This window comes from Hordeum vulgare, chromosome 7H, assembly GCF_904849725.1.
Source record: "Hordeum vulgare subsp. vulgare chromosome 7H, MorexV3_pseudomolecules_assembly, whole genome shotgun sequence".
NCBI lineage: Eukaryota > Viridiplantae > Streptophyta > Magnoliopsida > Poales > Poaceae > Hordeum > Hordeum vulgare.
In genome coordinates this window covers 393,401,810-393,415,886 of record NC_058524.1, presented here as the reverse complement: position 1 = coordinate 393,415,886, position 14,077 = coordinate 393,401,810, and positions in this window count along the sequence as shown.

Genomic DNA, 14,077 nt, shown 5'->3' with positions numbered 1-14,077 from the left:
GCCACTTCCTACCATCTCCCTCTCTTCTATGTCGATGGCCTCAGGTAAGGGGAGGACGATCCGCCATGGCCGGATCGTGAAGGTGCTCGTCGCCATTGCTTCTGCGCCACTACTTCCTCTCCAAGGCAATGGAGCGCTCGCGGGAACTCGTGGGGATCCATTCCCGTAGCTAGATCGCGGCATCCACCTCTTCTTCCCCTTCTTCATCGACGCCTCCTTCATCTCCGACAAGCTACTCCGACGCGGCTTCCTCATCTACGTCCTCTGCTTCCTCTGTGGTCGGCTCGCGCCCTTCGGATGCGGGGTGGGCAGATCATTCATTCACCCTTCCCTGTCTTCGATCTGGCATAGGGAACGAGTAGATGGTCTCTGAGATGCTCCCTGTCGCCGTCGCCGCCGCGCATCGTAGATGCATAGCTGCGGTTCGTCTCGAGCAGTAGTAGCATAGGAAATGGAACCCTGGGTGCATGAGCATCCTTCCATCAACGAGCCGATGCTCGATTTAACCTGTGTCACCGGCGAGGTAGTTCCCCTGTTCCAGTCGCTGTGGATCTCCAGTGGATCTCGAAGGGGGTGCTCAAAAGAGAATATGCCCCTTCTTTGTTAGAAGTCGATCCGTAGCCTAGTGGTAGTGGTGTTGTGTTGCCTGTTGAGAGGGCGTGGGTCTGAATCCCCCCTCGGCAGCCTTTTTGGGTCATTTATTCGTCACAGTAGAGGCAGGGTAAAGCATACCCTGTTAGCACTCCCTCTCTGGTCAAACCAGTGGCCGTAGGAGAGTGGTGTGGCTACCTTGTGCTGTGTGTGTTGGATCAGCAGGTCTTGGTTCGACCCCAACACCTCCCCTTTTTATTTTTTTCCCTTTTGCTTTCTTTTATTTTTTCCCTTTTGTTGTTTTGATGAATGCAGCCCCATGTTCTTTGTAGTTTTGTACTATTTTTGCACATATAGGTTTATGTTTAACCTCCTCTCAAACCGGCATGGGTGTTTGTTTGTAGCTAGCTCATGAACCCATGTTGTTACACTTGTGTATGTGTGTGAAGTGATATTTAGTAGAGTTACATTTGTAGGTTGTTTTAAACTTGCAGGTTTGCAAGCTTAGTATTTTGTTATGTGTGCTGCACTAGTATTTCTTGTGTAGTGCATCTTAAGATTTAGTGGAGTGTGTGTATGTGTGTGGATGGTTTCCCCCTCAACACATATTTTGGTGAGTGTGTGTTGCACTAGTGGTGCATGCTCTGTTTAGCATGTGTAGGTGGTGTTGTATGCATGCTTGTGTAGATCCATGTGTGGGGTGCACCTTGTGAGTGTCATGACACTAAGGTGGTGACCCTTGTAGTGCTTGTGTGAGTGTGTGTGTCCTCTATACAATGTGTAGTTGTTTCCTTTATCATGTGCTTGTTGCTTGTGTAGGAGTGGTGATGTGCTAAGGCACATAGGCATGAGGTATACCCCTCATGTACCCCCTTGATGTTGTGGTCATGTGCAAGAGCTTATGTAGGTTTGATATAGTGAATAGCACATGTGATGATGCACTATTCACTATATAGGAATCTATGTAGTTTCTCCTTCCTAGCTTGTGCTCACTTGTTCCAAGCAAGTGCAAATGTTTTTTACATGTTTTTGGGGTAGAATCATCCCAGGAATCCATTGGTTAAATCATTTTTGTCATTGGAACAGTTTTTGGAGATGCCTTATTTCATTTTGTTCTATGATTAGAGCTTGGTTCCATGTGATGTGGTGAGCACTTGTCTTTGATTCTTGGTTGTGGTAGTAGAGGGTGACCCCCTCTACCACATGTTGGTTTCATTTCATGTTTTGGAATCAATATGTGCAAGTTGTGCCCAATCAAAGTAGGCATGTGGCTGAAATTCCAGATTAGTGAAAATCTGAGATTTTCACAAAGTCTGAGAATTTGTTTATATTTTCTTCTCCTGTAGATGAGCTTGTGCAGGTCAATGTGTTGTGATCTAGCTTTAGCTTTCAACTGGAAAGTTAAAGCTGATATGTTTTTCTGGCTCCCTGTAAATTTTCATTCCATTTGGAGTCCTGTAGATATTGTTTTGGCTGCTGTCAAAAGGCTTCAGAGCGTAGACATATAGTGAGAATCTGGAATTTTCACTAAGTCCCGGAAATCTGATATTTTTGGGCAATTTTGCAGCCTTGTAACTTTCTATGTTTAACTCCTTTGTGAGTGATTCTTGCTTGTCCTTGTAGTACTCTTGGAGAGCTACAACCACATATATTATTTGTCATATTTGGGTGGCTGTAGGTGCTTTTCATGTAGCTCACAAAGTGCTATGATGCAGTTTATGGCAGATTGTGTAGTTTTAGTATTTTTATGTTTGTGTGTGCTTAGTTGAGGATGTGGTGTTCTTCTTTGCTCCACCCCATCCATGTTGGTTTTCTTTTTGTCTTGGCAACCTGGAAATACCAGAGATATGCCTTTGGAGTGTGTTGTGATGAATTTGACACGTAGGGCTTCATATCTTGTTTTGTTGATTCCCGTTGATCCTTAGCTCCGATTGTGATGTTCTTTAAATGCTTTTGCATCGTTTTCATGAGAAGCATCTGATCATGTCAAAATAGCTTAGGATGCATATTTGTCTAGGAACATGTATTTACTTCTCATGCTTGTGCTAGTGATAGAAATAGTGATGCATGCTCATATTCTCTCATGCATCATGTGCTTGTTGCATCTTGAGGTGTTGTTGTTCATTGGATGTTATTCTTATGTTGGGTAGCACCGGGATAGGAGAACGAGTATGTGGATTCGGGAGAGTACGTGCAGGACGATCAAGAACCGTTCCAAGCTGAGGATATCACAGGCAGGATGATATGACCTTGATTCCATCTCTAGACTTGTTATGCTAGTTTACGCTTCTTCCATCTTATGCTCGCTGCCTACCACTAAAATATTTGTCTCCTGATATGCTATGAAACCCAAACACTTATCCCTTCCTAGCAAATCTTGAATGGTTATGTAGGCTTTGTTCAGCTCTAATGTTAGCGTTGCTAGTTGCAGGTGCTTGTCTCATATGATAACATGAGTTTGATATCATTATGCTAAATCTGTTATTTAATTAATGCACCTATATAGTTGGTAAATAATGGAAGGCCTAGCCTTTTCCCGGGTGCTTTGTTCCGTTATTGCCGCCATAGTTACCAGATACCTGTGTTTGATTCCATATTGATAGCTCCTAACATGTTTGGGGTTGTTATGGGGATGTCACGCCCAAGATGCGACCCTATCCTCAATTTGGCACGAGGGCCTCGTCAGGGATAGAAGTGCATCTCGTTGTGTCGCAAGAATGGATATCGTTACAAGTACATGTATTGGAAAGAAGAGGTATATAATAGAATTGGCTTACACTCGGCACAAGCTACATCAGAGTCACATCAGTACATTACATATTCATCAAGAGTAAGAGCGGGGTCCGACTATAGACGAAAACAAATGAAAAAATAAGAACGACGTCCATCCTTGATATCCTAGGCTGCCAGCCTGGAACCCATCCTAGATCGATGAAGAAGAACAAGAAGAAGCAACTCCAAATGAATAATCAACGTGCTCGCGTCATATAACCTTTACCTATACGTGCAAGTGGTGTTGTAGTAATCTGTGAGCCACAGGGGACTCAGCAATCTCATTTCCAAAGGCATCAAGACTAGCAAAGCTTGATGGGTGAGACATGGTTAAGTGGTGAGGTTGCAGCAGCGGCTAAGCATATGTATCTGGCTAAACTTACGAGTACAAGAAATAACAGGGGGAAGATCTACGCATAACGGACGTGAACTACTAATGATCAAATGAATGACCCTAAACACCTACCTATGTCAGACATAACCCCACCGTGTCCTCGATTGGAGAAGGAACTCACGAAAGAGACAGTCACGGTTACGCACACTTTTGGCATATTTTAATTAAGTTAACTTCAAGTTATCTAGAACCAGTGTTAAACAACGTTTCCACATTGCCACATAACCGCGGGCACGGCTTTCCGAAAAGAATTAACCCTGCAAGGGTGCTCCAACTAGTCCATCACAAATTACCACAAGCCGCATAGAAATCCTCAATCATGAAGCTCGCGATTTCGTTGGATTCCCTAGTGGAAAACCTCAACTCTGAGATTACCAAAAGCATCACCGGAATCCCGATGCACAAGATATTTCGTCAAAGGTAAAACTAATCTAGCAAGGCCGCCCGACGTGTCGACGATCCCGATAGGAGCCGCGTATCTCGTTCTTACGACAAGACGGATGAGCTAGACATCAGGATCGCTAAACCTCCGAATGACCACATGGGCGCCGGACATCGCTCAGGTGGGACCAACACTCATGAGGAGCACTGGTCCGGGGGTTGATTAAATTATCCTCGGGTTAATTACTCCCTATGGTGTCCATTAGTTGTTAGGAAAATGTAGTACCAAAGTTGGGCCTTGCCAGACCAGCTTTAATCTAAAACGAATTATCAAGGGGTCCCCATAACAACCCCGAACGTGTTAGGAGCGCTCGTTTATGGAACATAACATCGGTAGCCGAAACTAAGGGGGCAAAGGTGGAACAAAACACCAGGCTAGAAAGGCTGAGCCTTCCACCTTTTTACCAAGTATATAGGTGCATTAAATTAAATAGCATTTAAATATGGTGATATGACAAGGAACCCATGTTATCACATGGAAGCAACTGCACCTGCAACTAGCAACGCTATCAACATGGTTAAGCAAGCGGTATCATAGCCAATCAGTGGTTTGCTAGGTCAAACAGGTTGAAGGTTATCATGGCATTGTTGAGAGGCTGGTATATAACATGTGGTAGGCAACGAGACATAAACGGTAGAAGCGGTAAAACTATCATGGCAATGATAGTCATGGTATCTGGGGAAATGGTCATCTTGCCTAAGATACCGCTTGGAAGAAGAACAAGTCCGTGAAGCAGACGAACCAACATAGTCGAACGGATCCTCACATTCCGACATGCTTGCGGAACTCTATCGAGACGGAGCAAACCGGAGACAAACATCAACACAAATATTCACCACACGATGCACAACATGATGCACAACCTACTATGATGCATGATCAGTTCAATGATTCAAGGCATGGCATGGCAATCCACCTCACGCAAACACTACACATTAAGTGAATCTCGATATGCATTGCATATCAACGAAACTCCATGCTTAATTATTTAATTCAGTCCCATGTATTTACACGACAATATTAAATTGTTGTTAACATGGCAAGGGTGAAGCGATGGTCCTACATGGCATCCTAGACGGTTAACACGCGGAGCATCGAACGGAGCTACGGCACAAGAGGGATGCAACACATGATATCATGCCATGGATGCGTCATGCATGCAAGTTAAAACATCACGGGCAAGAAGAGAAAGAAACAAGTGTCGCCACGGCAAGCGAGAGGGAACCATGGCGGCAAGTCGGACACGAAGCCACGGCAACATTCCTATCCCGATAACTTAACGGGATATCGGTGCCAACGAATAGGGAGCGCGTGCGGGAACGCTAAATAAAGATTGGGTGATCCCGCTACCAGGTTCCCATGCATCGAGGGCGCGACAAAAGAGAGACAACGTGCAACGGGCAAACTTATACAGGCGCAAACATACGTTACAACTCATACAACACGTGCGTTCGGTACACGACACGTTCCAGCGGTATACCTTCGACGCGTGCGTTCGTGCGTGTCAGATCGTAGCGGACGTCGTGGAAGTCGTGGAAGTAGTTGTACATGGTCTCGTCGACGGTAGTCGTTCGCTTGCGTCGGTAGACAGGTCTTCGGTGTCGGTAGTCGAACAAGAGTCTTTGGCGTCGTCGATGAAGTCGTTGTACACGGCGATATTGTCGATTCCACGGCGGCGGGGATGGTTCACACAGTCTTCGGCGACGGTCCCGAAAGGCGATAGGCGAGGCAACACAACAGCAAGCAACATCTACAGCAACTAGCAATGCAGCCAGCTACCTACAACAACTAGCAATAGCATGCAACAACCTACATCTAACTAGCAGCTACAGCTAGCAAGCTAGCAAGAGCAAACGCAAGCAAGCAAGCAGTCTACAGCGTGCAGTAGCACGCCAGCAAGCAACGGCAAGCAACTACAGCAGCCTAGCATCGGCATCTGACACCAGCAAGAGCTAGTAGCATCTAACTTGGTACATGCCACAACAAAAATGCCAGCAGGCGAGCTCGGCACAAGCAGCAGCGACTACAGGCAGCAGGAGCAAGAGCAAGCAGCAATACATCGGCAGCAAGAGGGGCAGCAAGGCACGACAAGCAGCTACGGCACAGCAAGGAAGCAGCAGCGGCAAGCAAGCACAACCAGAACATGCAGCAAAACGCAAGCAAGAGCTACAGCGGCAGCAACATGCCTCAGCCAGCAGCTATGGCACTTCAGGCAGGGCAGCATGCCGACAGCAGCAGCGATTCGCGCAGGGGAACGGTGGCAAGCGCGACGGGGCAGCCTGGAGGCGAGGAGCAGCTCGGGAAGGGGCGACGCTCGCGAGGGGCAAGGCGACCTGCTGTGGGGCTAAGGCGGCGCACGGCGACTGAGAGGGAGGCACAGGGCAGCAACCATAGGAGCGGCGACGGCGACAGCAGGGGCGCGCACCGGCGGCGACCTAGGCCGAGGGCGGCGCGCGGCGACTGGAGGCGGCGACTGGCAGGAGACGCAGGTGATGTAGGCGGCGCGCAGGGGAATGGCGAGGCCGAGGCCATGGAGGCGGCGCAGTGGGGCGAGGGCGAACGGCGGCGGCGGCCACGAGCACGGCGGGGTCGGGGCTAGGCAGAGGAGGGGGAATCGGGGGCTTGGGGGAGGCAGACGCGCACGGGGGGAGACGGCGCTGTGGGGGGCGAGGGAATCGGGAGGCTGGGCTGTGGCTCGCTAGGGTTAGGAAACATGGGCCTGCTGGCCTTGCCCGGCTCCTCTCCCTCTCTCTGCATTTTTCTTTTTTTATAAAAACAGAGAACAACCAAAAAGGAAAAGTTTTAACAAAATAAATAAAATGCCTTTTACTCCTTTAAAAAAACACCCCAACTTTAAAAATAGATTGGGCATTTTTAATCGAATAAAACTAAAACCTTTTCGAAGAAATAAATAACCCCTTTTCTTACAAAAGAATAAAATGAAACCCCTTTTGAAATGAAACAAAAGAAGAAATAAAATAAAAAACCAAGGGGTTGCCTCCACATTAAATAAAAGGATTTTTTAAAAGAAGACGAATTTATTTTGAAGGGGTTAAATCTGATATCTTTAGCAAAACCACAAAAAATGAAATAAGAGGGGAGAACAGGTTCTAGGTCCGCGGTGCAACAGGGTTTTGAGGTGGCTCTCAGGACCCACTCTCATCACTCCAACAAAACAACGCCACTCACAAAGCACTAACACCCAACAACACAGACCAACAAGCAACACCGACAGAACATAGTTTACATGAAGCCATGCATGATGCGATGATGCAAACTAAATGAACATGCCACAAAATAAAATAACCACACGACGGAAACGGAAATAAAGGGGAATCTTCTGGAACGTCGGTCTCGGGCTATCACAACTCTCCTACACTACAAGAGGATCTCGCCCCGAGATCCAAGAATGAAAGGGGGGAGAGGATGAGAATGAACAAGAGGTAAAAACTTAGTCGCTTCTTTGACAAACGAGTGAAACCAACGATCCTTGAAGGTTGCAAAGAGGACTAATATGAGAAAGAAGCAAGAATTCACGGAAAATTTCGGCAGCACTTCGGTAGGAAAATGGGACAAAAAATTCGATAAGAAGAGAGAATTAGACAATATTCACAACCAACAACTAAATAGAACAAGGGAACACCATGAACTTGATAGAACAACAACATAGACCCAAAAGAGCAACATCACAATGCCTCCGGAACAAGAGAATAAGAACTAGCTCAAGCGGAAGAAGAGAATGAAGAAAAGAATGACAACTATCATCACAATAGAATTGAAGAGCCTCCGGACAAAGAATTGATGTAGAAGTTGGAAAATCAACAACGAAAAACAAGATAGTAGTGGGCTTATGAAGATCATCTCAACATATATGAGGTTACAACCAACCACTAAAAACACAAGGATAGATTGGGAGCAACAAGATATGAACACTTCTTACACCAAGAGGATACATTAAGAACTTGGATTAATGACAAGCACCATGATAGCATAATCCATAGGAAAAGCTTTAGGTGAAATCCAAACCAAGATAGCTCAATGAAGAAATCATGGGTTGAAATATCTCATGATCAAAGAATTGGTGGTTTTAATTACCTCATTCTTGAAAGGAAATATCTTCGAGACTCCTACACTAACAAGAATGCTATAATACCACCTCAAAGGATAAAGGAAAAAAACGCCTTGGAAATGCAAGAGAACGAATACTTGAGGTACTCCGACAGGGATCTTAAAGAACACTTTGAGAAAAATCACATCCTTGAAGAACCACCATGACGAACCTCTTGGGGCTCACCGGAATGAAATGATGAAAGAATAAGATTAAAAGCCTTGCAATGATTTAGATGAAGCTTCTCAAAGAGGTACTAGATAGAACTTGGAACTCCGGAAAAGAAAAGATAAGAACACTTGAGAAAAGGAATTGATATCAAGAGCCACTCCGGAAGAAGAATTGAAATCATTTGATGAAACAAGAATAAGAATTATGTTATGCTAATCCTTCATCAAGTTAAATTGACGACAATCAACGGATTTAGCATAACACTTGAGGCATAATTGAAGGAAGCACCAGTAAGAATTCACAAATAAATGGGAACACCACGAATTAATGGAGATACATGACAATGAAGAGATCATGAGCCACCTGGGAGAAAACTAGAAAAAGGCACCGGATAAACGAGAGACAAACGAAGAGATAACAATTGAGAAGAATTGAGGATGAAAGCTGAAAGTTGAGAACGAAGAAACTTCTGAAATGATGGCCTTCGGAGGATCGAGAATGAAAACAACTCAGAAAAGCACCGGATAGCACAAAAGGGATTACACATGATTGACAACAATCAAGATGATGACACCAAGCTGAAATGACGATTCTCCAAGAGAAAGAACAAAGATTTGAGAGAAACACTCCTTCGGTCTTCAAAGCTGAAATGATGAGGACAACACCACCAAGAATAACTCAGACACTCCGGAATAACGAAGAATGAAAGGTTGAGCCAAATATGAGAATTAATTCAAATAGGCCTTGGAGAAGGGATATGCCTGATGAAATTCATACTTACGTCATAGTTGAAAAGAATTAGAGATCCCCGAGGAAAAATTAAAAGAGCCAGATAAGATCCTGGGAAAACCTGTAGGTTATGGGCCCACTAAAAAGAACCACCGTTGAAAAGATTGCTAGAAAGATTGATATTGCACCGGTATAAAGAAAACTAAATGAGGTGAGGCCCTCGAAATAATTCAAAGAATTGAAAACAAGAAACTACTGAAATATCTTTAACACTCCGGATAGAAAGAGAGAGGAATTAATAACAAGATAGTATGAAAAGAATTTCCAACATGGGAAAGAATTTCAAGGATGATTAGGATATAATGAACACGGAAAACTAAATTAAATTCACCGGAAAAAGATAACTAGGTTGAAGGAATGATGAACTAGAACTCCTGAAAATCTACACAATGAATCACCGGGTAAGAGAGAAAAGAACAGACAGCGGAAGCACAATGAAAAGAAACTCTTGGATGAAAATTGAATAACTAAAGAAAAGGGTGGGAGGGCGGGAAAAACAAAGACAACTTGGGATAGATGAGATGAACTCCGGAATAAAAAAGAGAATCATCTTGCAAAATTGGAGAGGATTGAATTACTGAAGAGAAGCACACTGGTTGGAAAAGAATTAACATGACGACTCCGGTTGACAAAATTGATAAGACAACCGATTGAGAAAAATAATTAGCGCTCACATAAAATTACGAGAACACATATTAGGAAATATCTGAAATCACCACTTGATATCGAAGCAACTTGAATTACCATATTCCAACAAAAACAAAGGGAGAGGCTTATGAAACAAGCCAGAACAAACTCATGAGAAAGATTTCGTCCGATATTTTCATGGACAGGATCCCACGGGCTCGAACCTTACAGTAGACATCAAGTGCAAGGCAGTGCACCCGACATATGAAGCGTCCCCGAGTCGTAGCAAGCTACAAGGACTCTTTAAGACACAACGAGAACTGCTGTAAGTCGACCGTCAACAAACGAATCCACTAGATGTGGAACCCCAACCTAACATCATGCATTTGTTGGAAGATTGACCTATAAGTGACTACTTGAATTCCCACCTAATAATTCCCGAAATATCTGGTCATGCAATCTGGTACACAGATAGAAGGAGTAATAATCACACAACTCCTATACTAACCCGTCACCTGTATCACATCCGTCAACACACAACCAGAATCTCGGACCTTCATCTACAACAGACCCTCGTGATCACAACGACACAAAGTATGGCAGTACTCCCGAACAATCTGCACCAGTACTGGGGACATCGGGGATATCTCGCCACTACTCGTATTGACGCAATTACGAACATCCTTCGTTCTGAGATACTAAGAAATCTGAATTATAACGATGTGCTCGAGAATTCCCTGGAGCTCAACTCTCCGGAAGAAAATCAAGTCACACAGGAGGCACCAAGACAGGACTCCGCCACATCGACATCATATAGATCCCAAGAATATCCACGTGATCCTAAAAAAAATTGAGTGAAAAGAGGAGTAGAATTAAAATATTACATCAAGATTCCTCACCAGAGCATAGAAGAGGAGAAAAAAGAATCCTACTCTTCGACATATAACTAGACTCAAAGTAGTTTTTCACTAAACTCCACTCGGCCAAGTTCGATCAATCAAGGGGGCTCCTAGGTCGGTACTGCGCTGATACCAACTTGTCACGCCCAAGATGCAACCCTATCCACAATTTGCAACGAGGGCCTCGTCAGGAATAGAAGCGCATCTTGTCGTGTCGCAAGAATGGATATCGTTACAAGTACATGTACTGAAAAGAAGAGGTATATAATAGAATTGGCTTCCACTTGCCACAAGCTACATCAGAGTCACATCAGTACATTATATATTCATCAAGAGTAAGAGCGGGGTCCGACTACGGATGAAAACAAACGAAAAAACAAGAACGATGTCCATCCTTGCTATCCCAGGCTGCCGGCCTAGAACCCATCCTAGATCGATGAGGAAGAAGAAGAAGAAGCAACTCCAAATGAACAATCAAGGTGCTCGGGTCATATAACCTCCACCTGTACCTGCAACTGGTGTTGTAGAAATCTGTGAGCCACAGGGGACTCAGCAATCTCATTTCCAAAGGCATCAAGACTAGCAAAGCTTAATGGGTGAAACATGGTTAAGTGGTGAGGTTGCAGCAGCGGCTAAGCATATGTATCTAGCTAAACTTACGAGTAAAAGAAATAGGAGGGGGAAGATCTACGCATAACGGATGTGAACTACTGATGATCAAATGAATGACCCCAAACACCTACCAACGTCAGACATAACCCCACCGTGTTCTCGATCGGACAAGGAACTCACGAAAGAGACAATCACGGTTATGCACACAGTTGGCATATTTTAATTAAGTTAACTTCAAGTTATCTAGAACCAGTGATAAACAAAGTTTCCACGTTGCCACATAACCGGGGGCACGACATTCTGAAAAGATTTAACCCTGCAGGGGTGCTCCAACTAGTCCATCACAAATTACCACAAGCCGCATAGAAATCCTCAATCACGAAGCTCGCGATCTCATCGGATTCCCTAGTGGAAAACCTCAACTCTGAGATTACCGAAAGCATCACCGGAATCCCGATGCACAGATATTTTGTCAAAGGTAAAACTAATCCAGCAAGGCCGCCCGACGTGTCGACGATGCCGATAGGAGCCGCGTATCTTGTTCTCAGGACACGACGGATGAGCTAGACGACGGGATCGCTAAACCTCCGGGTGACCAGAGGGGCGCCGGACATCGCTCAGGTGGGACCAACACTCATGAGGAGCACTGGTCCGGGGGTTGATTAAATTATCCTCGGGTTAATTACTCCCTATGCAGTTCATTAGTTGTTAGGCTAATGTAGTACCAATGTTGGGCCTTGCCAGACCAGCTTTAATCTAAAACGAATTATCAAGGAGGTCCCCATAACAACCCGATCATGCTAGGAGCGCTCGTTTATGGAACGTAACACCGGTAGCCGAAACTAAGGGGGCAAAGGTGGAACAAAACACCACGCTAGATAGGCCGAGCCTTCCACCTTTTACCAAGTATATAGGTGCATTAAATTAAAAAGCATTTAAATATGGTGATATGACAAGGAACCCATGTTATCACATGGAAGCAACTGCACCTGCAACTAGCAATGCTAACAACATGGTTAAGCAAGCGGTAACATAGCCAATCAGTGGTTTGCTAGGTCGAACAGGTTGAAGGTTATCATGGCATTGTTGAGAGGCTGGTATATAACATGTGGTAGGCCAAGAGACATAAACGATAGAAGCGGTAAAACTAGCATGGCAATGATAGTAATGTTGTCTAGGGAAATGGTCATCTTGCTTGAGATCCCGCTTGGGTGAAGAACAACTACGTGAAGCAGATGAACCAACGTAGTCGAACGGATCCTCACATTCCGACACTCTTGCGAAACTCTATCGGGACGGAGCAAACCGGAGACAATCATCAACACAAATATTCACGACACGATGCACAACATGATGCACAACCTACTATGATGCATGATCAGTTCAATGATTCAAGGCATGGCATGGCAATCCACCTCACGCAAACACTACACATTAAGTGAAGCTCGATATACATTGCATATTGACAAAACTCCACGCTTAATTATTTAATTCACTCCTGTGTATTTACACGACAATATTAAATTGTTGTTAACATGGCAAGGGTGAAGCGATGGTCCTACATGGCATCCTAGATGGTTAACACACGGAGCGTCGAACGGAGCTACGGCACAAGAGGCATGCAACACATGATATCATTCCATGAATGCGTCACGCATGCAAGTTCAAACATCACGGGCAAGAAGAGAAAGAAACAAGTGTCGCCACGTCAAGCGAGAGGGAACCATGGCGGCAAGTCAAAAACGAAGCCACGGCAATGTTCCTATCCCGATAACTCAATGGGATATCGGTGCCAACGAATAGGGAGCGCGTGCGGGAACGCTAAATAAAGATGGGGTGATCCCGCTACCGGGTTCGCATGTGTCGAGGGCGCGACGAAAGAGAGACAACGTGCAACGGGCAAACATATACAGGCGCAAACATGCGTTACAACTCATACAACACATGTGTTCGGTACACGACATGTTCCGACGGTATACCTTCGACGCATGCGTTCGGGCGGGTCGGATCGTAGCGGACGTCGTGGAAGTAGTTATACACGGTCACATCGATGGTAGTCGTTCGCTTGCGTCGGTAAACGGGTCTTCGGCGTCGCTAGTCAAACACGAGTCTTCGGCATCGTCGAGGAAGTCGTTGTACACGACGATATTGTCGATTCCACGGCAACGGGGATGGTGCACGTGGTCTTCGGCGACGGTCCCGAAAGGCGATAGGCGAGGCAACACAAAAGCAAGCACCATCGACATCAACTAGCAACGCAGCCAGCTACCTACAACAACTAGCAACAGCATGCGGCAACCTACATCTAACTGGCAGCTACAGCTAGCAAGCTAGCAATAGAAAACGCAAGCAAGCAAGCAGTCTATAGCGTGCAGCAACAGGCCAGCAAGCAACGACAAGCAACTACAGCAGCCTAGCATCGACATCTGACAGCAGCAAGAGCTAGCAACATCTAACTCGGTACAAGCCACAGCAAAAACGCCGGCAGGCGAGCTCAGCAAAAGCAACAGCGACTACAGGCAGCAGCAGCAAGAGCAAGCAGCAATGCATGGGCAACAACAGGGGCAGCAAGGCACAACAAGCAGCTACGGCACAACAAGGCAGGAGCAGCGGCAAGCAAGCACAATCAGAACATGCACCAAAACATAAGCAAGAGCTACAGCGGCAGCAAC